At 42.2% G+C, this 9,691-nt stretch overlaps 1 long non-coding RNA gene across 2 annotated transcripts; it reads right to left on the bottom strand.

The window, feature by feature from the left end:
* Nucleotides 1–1,010: 1,010 nt before the first annotated feature.
* LOC105713658 (uncharacterized) lies at nucleotides 1,011–9,232 on the bottom strand. 2 transcript variants are annotated; one of them, XR_001106606.2, is made up of 4 exons: nucleotides 9,144–9,232; nucleotides 8,568–8,613; nucleotides 8,246–8,419; nucleotides 1,011–2,382 (listed from the first exon to the last, which is right to left on the bottom strand). It is a non-coding gene; the product is annotated as an uncharacterized LOC105713658 (long non-coding RNA). The 2 variants fall into 2 exon arrangements; XR_001106605.2 differs by having other exon boundaries at nucleotides 8,553–8,613.
* Nucleotides 9,233–9,691: the final 459 nt, after the last annotated feature.

Below are 9,691 nucleotides of genomic sequence, written 5' to 3' on the forward strand. Positions count from 1 at the left end.
TGATCATGGTTCACTGCAGCCTCAACCTCCTGAGCTCAAGCAATCCTCCCACCTCAGCCTCCCAAGTAGTTGGGACTACAGGTGTGCACCACCATGCCTGGCTATTTTTTTTTTTATTTTACAGAGATGGGGGTTTTACTACGTTTGAGACCAGGCTGTTCTCGAACTCCTGGACTCAAGCAATCTTTCTGCCTCAGCATCTCAAAGTGCTGAAATCACAGGCATGAGTCACTGTGCCCAGCCCAGAATTTTATTTCTTCTTCTTTTTTTAAAAATTATACTTTAAGTTCTGGAGTACATGTGCAGGTCTTGCAGGATTGTTGCATAGGTGCATACATGCCATGATGGCTTGCTGCCTCCATCCCCCCGTCACCTACATCAGGCGTTTCTCCCCATGTTATCCCTCCCCAGCCTCCCCACCCCCCGCTATCCCTCCGCTAGGCCCCCACCCTCAACAGAACCCGGTGTGTGACGTTCCCCTCCCTGTGCCCACATGTTCTCATTGTTCAGCACCTGCCTATGAGTGAGAACATGCGGTGTTTGGTTTTCTGTTCTTGTGTCAGTTTGTTTCTAGTCTCTTGTACCTAACTTAAAAATTAAACTTTATCGTAGGTATATATGGATAGGAGAAAACAGAATATACAGGGTTCAATACTATACAAGGTTTCAAGTATCCACTGGGCATTTTGGAACATATACCTCACAGATAAGGGGGACGATTGTATGACAGAAGCCATCGTTTCTGATTTTGATTCTGCTCTTTCTGATTCCTACATATACTTTAAGCACAAACAATTTGGTTAAAGTCTGTTTCCGAGTTTCTGTGGTGTAGAAAAGGAAAATTTTAGTTTCCCTCTAGTCTTTGCAGTTACTGGTTGGGATGGACTCCTGTAACAAAAGACAGATTAATAAGAGAAAGGCAAATGGACGTTTATTAACAAACATGCCTCATCTGTATGTGATAGATACCCAGAGAGATGAGTCAGTATCAAAGAGGCTTTGAATTCAGGCTTCAATATTTAATACCATCTTCAGCTGTCACAAAGAAAGAAGGATGTTGCTGGCAGGTGTGGGGAAGTAACCAGGGAAAGCAGAATCAACAAGGGTAAGGTTTCATGCAGATTTGAGTCATCCTTGAATTTCTGGTACAGAGAGGGAGGCACCCTCATAAAAGGAGGGCTCCTTTACAGAGGCAAATTTCCCTTACAAAAGGGTAACTGCTACTGTGTTTTCAGGGCTTCCTCTGGGCCTCAGAATCATGGCAGGAGGTTAAAAGCACTTCTTACATGGTGGTGGCAAGAGAAAAATGAGGAAGAAGCAATAATGGAAACCCTTGACAAACCCATCAGATCTCATGAGACTTATTCACCATCATAAGAATAGTGCAAGAAAGAAAGACTGGCCCCCATGATTCCATTACCTTCCCCTGGGTCCCTCCCACAAAACATGGGAATTCTGGGAGATACAACTCAAGTTGAGATTTGGGTGGGGACACAGCGAAACCATATAATTCTGGAAGACCATGGTTCCTCCAAATCTCATGTCCTCACATTTCAGTTTCTCAAAATAATCCTTATGCCCAAAAGGCATATTTTGGGGTGGCATATTGTGGTCTCCCAGAGTCATATTTTGGGGTGGCATATTGTCTCGCAGAGTCATATTTTGGGGTGGCATATTGTGGTCTCCCAGAGTCATATTTTGGGGCAGCATATTGTTTCCCAGAGTCACATTTTGGGGAGGCATATTGTGGTCTTCTGCACAGGTCATGACAAAGCACTGGCAACCATTATAGTGTAGCAGCTATGAGCATGGATTTTAGAGTCTGACAAGCTTCAGTTTTGATTTCTGGTTGTGTTACTTCCTATCATGCTGATCTTGGATAAGTTACAGCCAGTCATACAACTTCTCTAATGCCTCAGTTTTCTCATCTGTAAAATGAATATGATAGTATCTACTTCATAATTGTTAGAGATTGTCAGCAGCAGTGAATCCTTACGGGTCTGCAGCAACCTCAATTCTTGCTTCCTCAGAAGAAAGAATTTGACAGAGGGGCATAAGGCAGAGTGAGAGACCAAGGCAAGTCTTAGAGTAAGAGTGAAAATTCATGAAAATTTTAGGGCAAGAATGAAAAGAAGTAAAGTACACCTGGAACAGAGCCAAGTGGGAGACTTGAGAGAGAAGTGCACTGTTTGACTTTCGACTTGGGGTTTCACATGATGGCTTGTTTCTGGGGTCTTGCTTGTCTTTGTCCCTGATTCTTCCCTTGGGGTGGGCTGTCCGCTTGCGCTGTGACCTGCCAGCACTTGGGAGGGGCTGCATATGTGGTATTTACTGCAGTTGTGCGCATGCTCACTTGAGGCATTCTTCTCGCACCAAATGTTCCTAGAGGAAGATCATATACTAGTTAAGTTCTGCCATTTTGCCTCCTAGTGCGCATGCTTGAGTCCACTTGTTCAGCTCCTGAGATCGTCTCCAGAAGCTGCTGATCACCAGTTTCAGGTTTTTTCTTTCTATTGGGAGACTGCCTTTTCCTGGCACCAGCTGTGACCAATTATTATTTTAGAGCTTAATGACTGCCTGGCATTAACTCATGGTTGCCTGACATTGCCGGTGTGGCAGGACCCTCTCCTGACCTGCTCATGTCTTCCCGACTACCTGCTGCAACAGGACCACGGAGGGGATGGGTGCGAAGACCTTGCCCCAAGTGCTCCCTGCATGCTGGCTGCTGTTACACATTTCAGGGGAGTTTTTATAGATTCATTCAATGCTGAGTGTTACTTTCTTCAGCTATTGGAAGCTGTGACTGATAATTCCAAAAGAGCTTCTTCCGTTGCTTTAAAGTGACTTTATTTTGCATGAGTTGATTTCAGCTCCATGCTTGTCTTCTTTTTTTGATTGGAGAACTTCCTTCCCAAAGGAGTGATTGATTTTAAATAATAGAAAAAACAAGTTGTGAAGTTGAAAAAACAAACTTAAGGCTTGAGTTTTGAACCTAGGGTCTCAACTTCCTTTGCCTATGCAGTAGAAAGGACGGAGATGACCAGTATGTACCTTGCATATAAAATCAGTTGAACAGAAAGAAGTGCAGCTTTTCTGGGCAGAAGAAACAGCAAGCATCTTGGGGCTTGTATTAGTTCGTTTTAATGCTGCTGATAAAGACACAACCCAAACTGGGAACAAAAAAAGTTTAACCGAACTTCCAGTTCCACACGGCTGTAGACGCCACAAGGCCTCAGAATCATGGTGGGAGGCAAAAAGCACTTCTTACATGATGGTGGCAAGAGAAAAATGAGAAAGAACCAAAACCAGAGACCCCTGATAAACCCATCAGATCTCATTAGACTTATTCACTATCATAAGAATAGCACAAGAAAGACTGGCCCCCATGATTCAATTCCCTCCCCTAGGTCCCTCCCACAACAGGTGGGAATTCTGGGAGACACAGTTCAAGTTGAGATTTGGGTGAGAACACAGCCAAACCACTCCAGAAGATCATGACCCCTCCAAATCTCATTTCCTCACATTTCAAAACCAAGCATGCCTTCCCAGCAGTCCCCCAAAGTCTTAACTCATTTTAGTATTAACCCAAAAGTCCATAGTCTAAAGTTTCATCTGAGACAAGACAAATCTCTTCCACCTATGAGCCTGTAAAATCAAAAGCAAGCTAGTTACTTCCTGGATATGATGGGGATACAGGCATTGGGTGAATACAGCCATTCCAAATGGGAGAAATTGGCCAAGACAAAGGGGGCCTATGTAAATCCAAAATCCAGCTGGGCAGACAAATGTTTTCATTTATTTCTTTATTTTTTGGTATTAGCAACTTTTATTGAAGCAACAGTGTACAGCAGCAGCAGAGGTACTGCTTCCTGCAGAATAGGCCCACCCCATAGGCAGTGTGCCAAGAATAGGTGCTCAGAGGCAGTGCTGCAGTCATATTTATACCCACTGTTAATTATGTGCAAACTAAGGGGCAGATTATACAGACATTTCTAGAAAAAGGATGGTAATGTCTGGGTTGTTGGATTGTTGCCATGGAAAGAAGTGGTAACTTCCGGTAGTTGCCATGGCAACAGGGTAAACTGACATGACACACTGGTGGGTATGTCTTATGGAAAGGTGCTCCCGCATCCTCCTTGTTTTAGTTAGTCCTCAATTTGGTCCGGTGACTGGGCCCTGCTTCTGAAGTTGATTGAGTCCTGCCTCCTGGGTCACTTCCTGTCTCCACCCTCAGTAAGACTTCTCAAAGTTTACCCTCTTAAAACATTTTGATATTTGAATCATACAAATATATAACTCTTCAAACAAAATCCAACAAATAAAGTCTCTAAAGAAAAATATATTACTTTTTATAATTCTAAGAGTAACACCTACTTATAGAACATTTTAAAAGAACAGGGATATAAAAACAATTGTTCATATCCCCTTTCTAGAAATAATCAATGTAAACATTCTGGCATATTTCCTTTCAATCTCCTATGCAGCTCTCCATAAATATTTGTGTCTATACTTACAAAGTTGAGATCACACTTCAATGCACTTTTGTATTTTGCAGTTAACACTTGAGATAATTTTACAAGCATTTTACTATGTCATTTAAAACTCTTGATAATAATCATCTTAATATTAATTCTTCAAAAAATGTTCACAGTAAAGTTCATTCTTCCTAACCATTGATTTAAGATTTTATTCCTAATTAACTGTAACCTTAAGGCTTCCCTCAGATGTCCCAAACAGGGCACATGCAGGACAATGCTTTCAAGACATCTTTGTCAGAACTCCCTCAGCCATGCTGAGATGATGTTTTGCCACATCAATAGTGGGTGCCATGAGAACCACTCTAGGGGGTTTGTTAAGAGGAGATGCGCTCAGCAGGCATACTCATGGAATACACAATTCCAGAACTTCACCAGTGCCCATGACTGTTGACGTTGTTGATTGGGCAATCAAATTTTAAAGCTCCAAAATGACCTCCTTTGACTCCAGGTCTCATATCCAGGTCACACTGATGCAAAAGGTGGGTTCCCATGGTCTTGGGCAGCTCGGCTCCTATGGCTTTGCAGGGTACAGCCTCCCTCCTTGTTGCTTTCATGGGTTGGTGTTGAATGTCTGTGGCTTTTCCAGGTAAATGCTGCAAGCTCCCAGTGGATCTACCATTCTGGGGTCTGGAGGACAATGGACCTCTTCTCATAGCTCCACTAGGCAGTGCTCCAGTAGACTCTGTGTGGGTGCTGTGACCCCACATTTTCCTTCTGCACTGCCCTAGCAGAGGTTCTCCATGAGGGCCCTCTGCCTGCAGCAAACTTTTGCCTGAGCGTCCAGGTGTTTCCACACATTTTCTGAAATCTAGGCTGAGGTTCCCAAACCTCCATTCTTGACTTCTGTGCACCCGCAGGCTCAACACCACATGGAAGCTGCCAAGGCTTGGGGCTTGCACTCTCTGAAGCCACAGCCTGAGCTGTACATTGGCCCCTTTCAGCCACAGCTGGAGCAGCTGGGGTACAGGGCACCAAGTCCCTAGACTGCACACAGCGCAGGGACCCTGGGCCCAGCCCATAAAACCACTTTTTTCTCTTGGGCCTGTGGGCCCATGATGGGAGGGGCTGCTGTGAAGGTCTCTGACGTGGCCTGGAGATATTTTTCCCCATGGTCTTGGGGATTAACATTAGGCTCCTTGCTATTTATGTAAATTTCTGTAGCCAGCTTGAATTTCTCCTCAAAAAATGGGGTTTTCTTTCCTATTGCATTGTCAGGCTGCAAATTTTCTGAACTTGTATGCTCTGTTTCCCTTATACAACTGAATGCCTTTGATAGTACCCCAATTACTTCTTGAACGCTTTGCTATGTAGAAATTTCTTTTGCCAGATACCCTCAATCATCTTTCTTCAGTTTAAAATTCCACAAATCTCTAGGGCAGGGGCAAAACAATGCCAATCTCTTTCCTAAAACATAACAAGAGTCCCCTTTACTCCAGTTGCCAACAAGTTCCTCATCTCCATCTGAGACTACCTCAGCCTGGAGACCACCTTATTGTCCATATCACTATCAGCATTTTGGGCAAAGCCATTCAACAAGTCTCTAGGAAGTTTCAAACTTTCCCAAATTTTCCTGTCTTTTTCTGAGTCCTCCAAGCTGTTTCAGCCTCTGTTGGAACAGCCTGTTACCCAGTTCCAAAGTTGCTTCCACAATTTTGGGTATCTTTTCAAAATATGCCCCACTCCTGGTAACAATTTACTGTATTTGTTTATTTTAACACTTCTGATAAAGACATACCTGAAACTGGGAACAAAAAGAGGTTTAATTGAACTTACAGTTCCACATGGCTGGGGAGGCCTCAGAATCATGGCGGGAGATGGAAGGTACTTCTTAAATGGCAGTGGCAAGAGAAAAATGAGGAAGAAGCCAAAGCAGAAACCCCTTATAAACCCATCAAATCTCGTGAGACTAATTCACTATCATGAGAATAGCATGGGAAAGACCAGCCCTCATGATTCAACTACCTCCCCCTGGGTCCCTCCCACAACATGTGGGAATTCTGGGATATACAATTCAAGTTGAGATTTGGGTGGGGACCCAGCCAAACTGTATCAGGGCTTAAACCCTTGATTTAAAAATCTTTAATGACTAGTGATTCCTATTCTGTAAAGCCATTTTTTTTCCTTTATAAGAATGTATTTTTTCTTTTTTTTTTTTTTTGAGATGGAGTCTTGCTCTGTTGCTCAGGCTGGAGTGCAGTGATGCCATCTTGGCTCACTGCAACCTCTGCCTCTTAGGTTCCAGTGATTCTCCTGCCTCAGCCTCCCCAGTAGCTGGGACTACAGGCATCTGCCACCACATCCCCCTAATTTTTTTGGTATTTTTGTAGAGATAGGGTTTTGCCATGTTGGCCAGGCTGGTCTCGAACTCCTGACCTCAGGTGATTTGCCTGCCTTGGCCTCCCAAAGTGTTAGGATTACAGGCATGAGCCACTGTGCCCGGCCAAGATTGTAGTTTTTCAATTGAAAGAATATACACAGTTTAAGGACAAAAGCAATAACAACTTTCACTCTAAAAATGCCAGGGTGTAAAGATGAAAAGATAGGCTCTGCAATGTGTGCATGCATGTGTGTGAACATGTATTTGTGCACGTGTATGTGAAGAAAATAATAATACCAAGGAGAAGGAAACCATGAGCAGGAAAAGGTGCATTGGGAATCCCCAGATCAAATGCACACTCCTCACTATGGCAGTTTGTTGAGTCACTTGGTTCCTCCTTTAATCACACATCGATCCAAAGAAAAATGTTTGCAGAGGGTGGATATAGTTTTCTACAAGATTATGATCATTTTCATATAGGAGTGCTTCCTTTGTGGACATTGTCAAGGCCAAGAGAAATACCTTTCCCTTCACCCTCTAAAATTTCCCTGAAAATCATGACAAGAGGTTAACAGGAGAAAAGGCACACACATGCATTTGATCATAGTTTCATGTGACACAGGAGACTTCAGAATGAAGAACCCAAGAGGGAAACTAACCATTTTTATGCCTAGGATCAACAAAGTATGAATGGCTGTGTAGGGATATGATTGGACAGAAGGGGTAAGATCTAATGTTAATAGACTGAGGGGGAAAACCAGCAAGGCCTGTCTGTCTAGATTCTTCTTGGCTTCTCTGAGCAACATCCCTTCCTTCTGGGTTTGGGAAGGACCCTCTCTGGAACAGGAGTCTTATGACATACAATCAAACAAGGCAGGCCTGATCATTTCTTAAAACACTCTTTTTAAATAAAAATGGAGATGTGGTTTTACCATGTTTCCCAGTCTGGTCTCAAACTCCTGAGCTCAAGTAATCTGCCTCAGTCTCCTAAAAAGCTGGAGTTACAGGCATGAGTCACCATGCCCGGCCTTGATAATCTCTTTATGGCTAGTTTTTACACAGAAAGGTGGAGGAAAAGTTAGAGCAATATTTTTTGATTTATGGCTGGCTTTGCGGAAAAGGGGTTCTGGTTTCTGTGCCTAGCCTCAGGGAAAAATGAGATGGATAATAGGAGGGCAGGGGAAGGTCAGAGAAAAACGTTTGCTTCTAAGGTCTTCATTTTAAATATCGTTTTCTGAGTCCCACATTCCCTGGTCTGAAACTTTCCCAAGAATCACAATCCAGAAATTGTATTGGTGGATTATCTTGTAAGTCATTGAGCCAGGATCGTAAGGTCCTCCAAATATCTTGAGGCTCCCAGGCCTGTCAGAAAGTGACATTCTTTACTTACCACAAGGTCAGAAACACTGTAAGGGAACTGTCTAGACAAGATACCAGGCCAGTCTTTTTCCAAGGCTATTGGCTTATAGAGTCGACCTCAATCCGCCAAAGCAATCTGGTCACCTTTGAAAATATGACATTCCAGTCAGAGCCTTGACAAAATAACCAGCGTTTCCAATGTTTCCTGTTACAAAAAGAAAAGAGATTCTTATAAAACTTATACAAAAATCCGTATTGCCATAGAATGAGAATACTGGTGAATAGTTTTCAAATTTTGGAGAGTTCAGGTAGACAGAAAATATTTCAATTTTGCTTACAAATGTATACTTTACCAAATTGCTGTCAACTATAAGTAGCTCCAAAAATGTTTTCTTGGCTCTGGAAAACAAAATATAAAAAGAATCAACAATGTTTCTGATATGGTTTGGCTGTGTCCCCATTCAAATCTCAACTTGAACTATATTTCCTAGAATTCCCACCTGTTGTGGGAGGGACTCAGAGGGAGGTAATTGAATCATGGGGGCTGATCTTTCCTGTGCTATTCTCCTGATAGTGAGTAAATCTCATGAGATCTGATGGGTTTATCAGGGGTTTCCATTTTTGTTTCTTCTTCATTTTCTCTTGCTGCTGTGATATAAGAAGTGCCTTTCACCTCCCTCCATGATTCTGAGGGCTTCCCCGCCATGTGGAACTGTAAGTGCAATTAAAGCTCTTTCTTCCCAGTCTCGGGTATGTCTTTATCAGCAGTGTGAAAACAAACGAATCCAGTTTCAAACAAAGAGTCATAGAACATCATTTCAGTCCTCTACTGGTTCAGTCCCATGTAATAATTTTTGTTCTGCTTGATGGTGGGTTAGCAATCTTCATGAACTCATCAGTTTTAAAATTAGAGTTTTGAAGGTTTTTGCCTAGTCCAGTGGTATAGTCTCCAGAGTTAGCAGAAACCTGGATTCCAGAGTACTGGTCAGAATCAAGGGTCCTTTCCATAAATTTCCTTGAAGACTGAACACTTAAGGATTTGCAAAAAGCTTTTAGAGTAAAAGCATCAGAATAAAACAATTTACTGCATACACTAAGACCTATCAGAGTTTAGGAATCTCATACAATTTTGGAACACATTTGAATAACATATCCATACAAATACAATTCAAAGGAAGTTAAACACCATTTCTTATTTGACAGTGTTTCCCATGTAATTTAACATACCAAGCTTGAAAAGCAGTTGGGTTTAGTAATTTATGAGCACTCATTTATTTATAAGTTAATTTGGTACCATGTAGATGATATGACATGAATTTATGTATGCATAAAAATACAGAGAAACACAAATCAAGATTTTATAGCTTAGAATTTAAAATTTTAGCCATAAAACTTTAGTGTCCATTTACAGAGTGTCCATTTACAGATGCACATTTAGTGTTATTTGCAGAGGCACAATTTAATCCAACTGTCTTTC

This window comes from Aotus nancymaae, unplaced genomic scaffold, assembly GCF_030222135.1.
Source record: "Aotus nancymaae isolate 86718 unplaced genomic scaffold, 86718_ANA_hifiasm-v0.15.2.pri h1tg000022l_1, whole genome shotgun sequence".
Classification (NCBI taxonomy): domain Eukaryota; kingdom Metazoa; phylum Chordata; class Mammalia; order Primates; family Aotidae; genus Aotus; species Aotus nancymaae.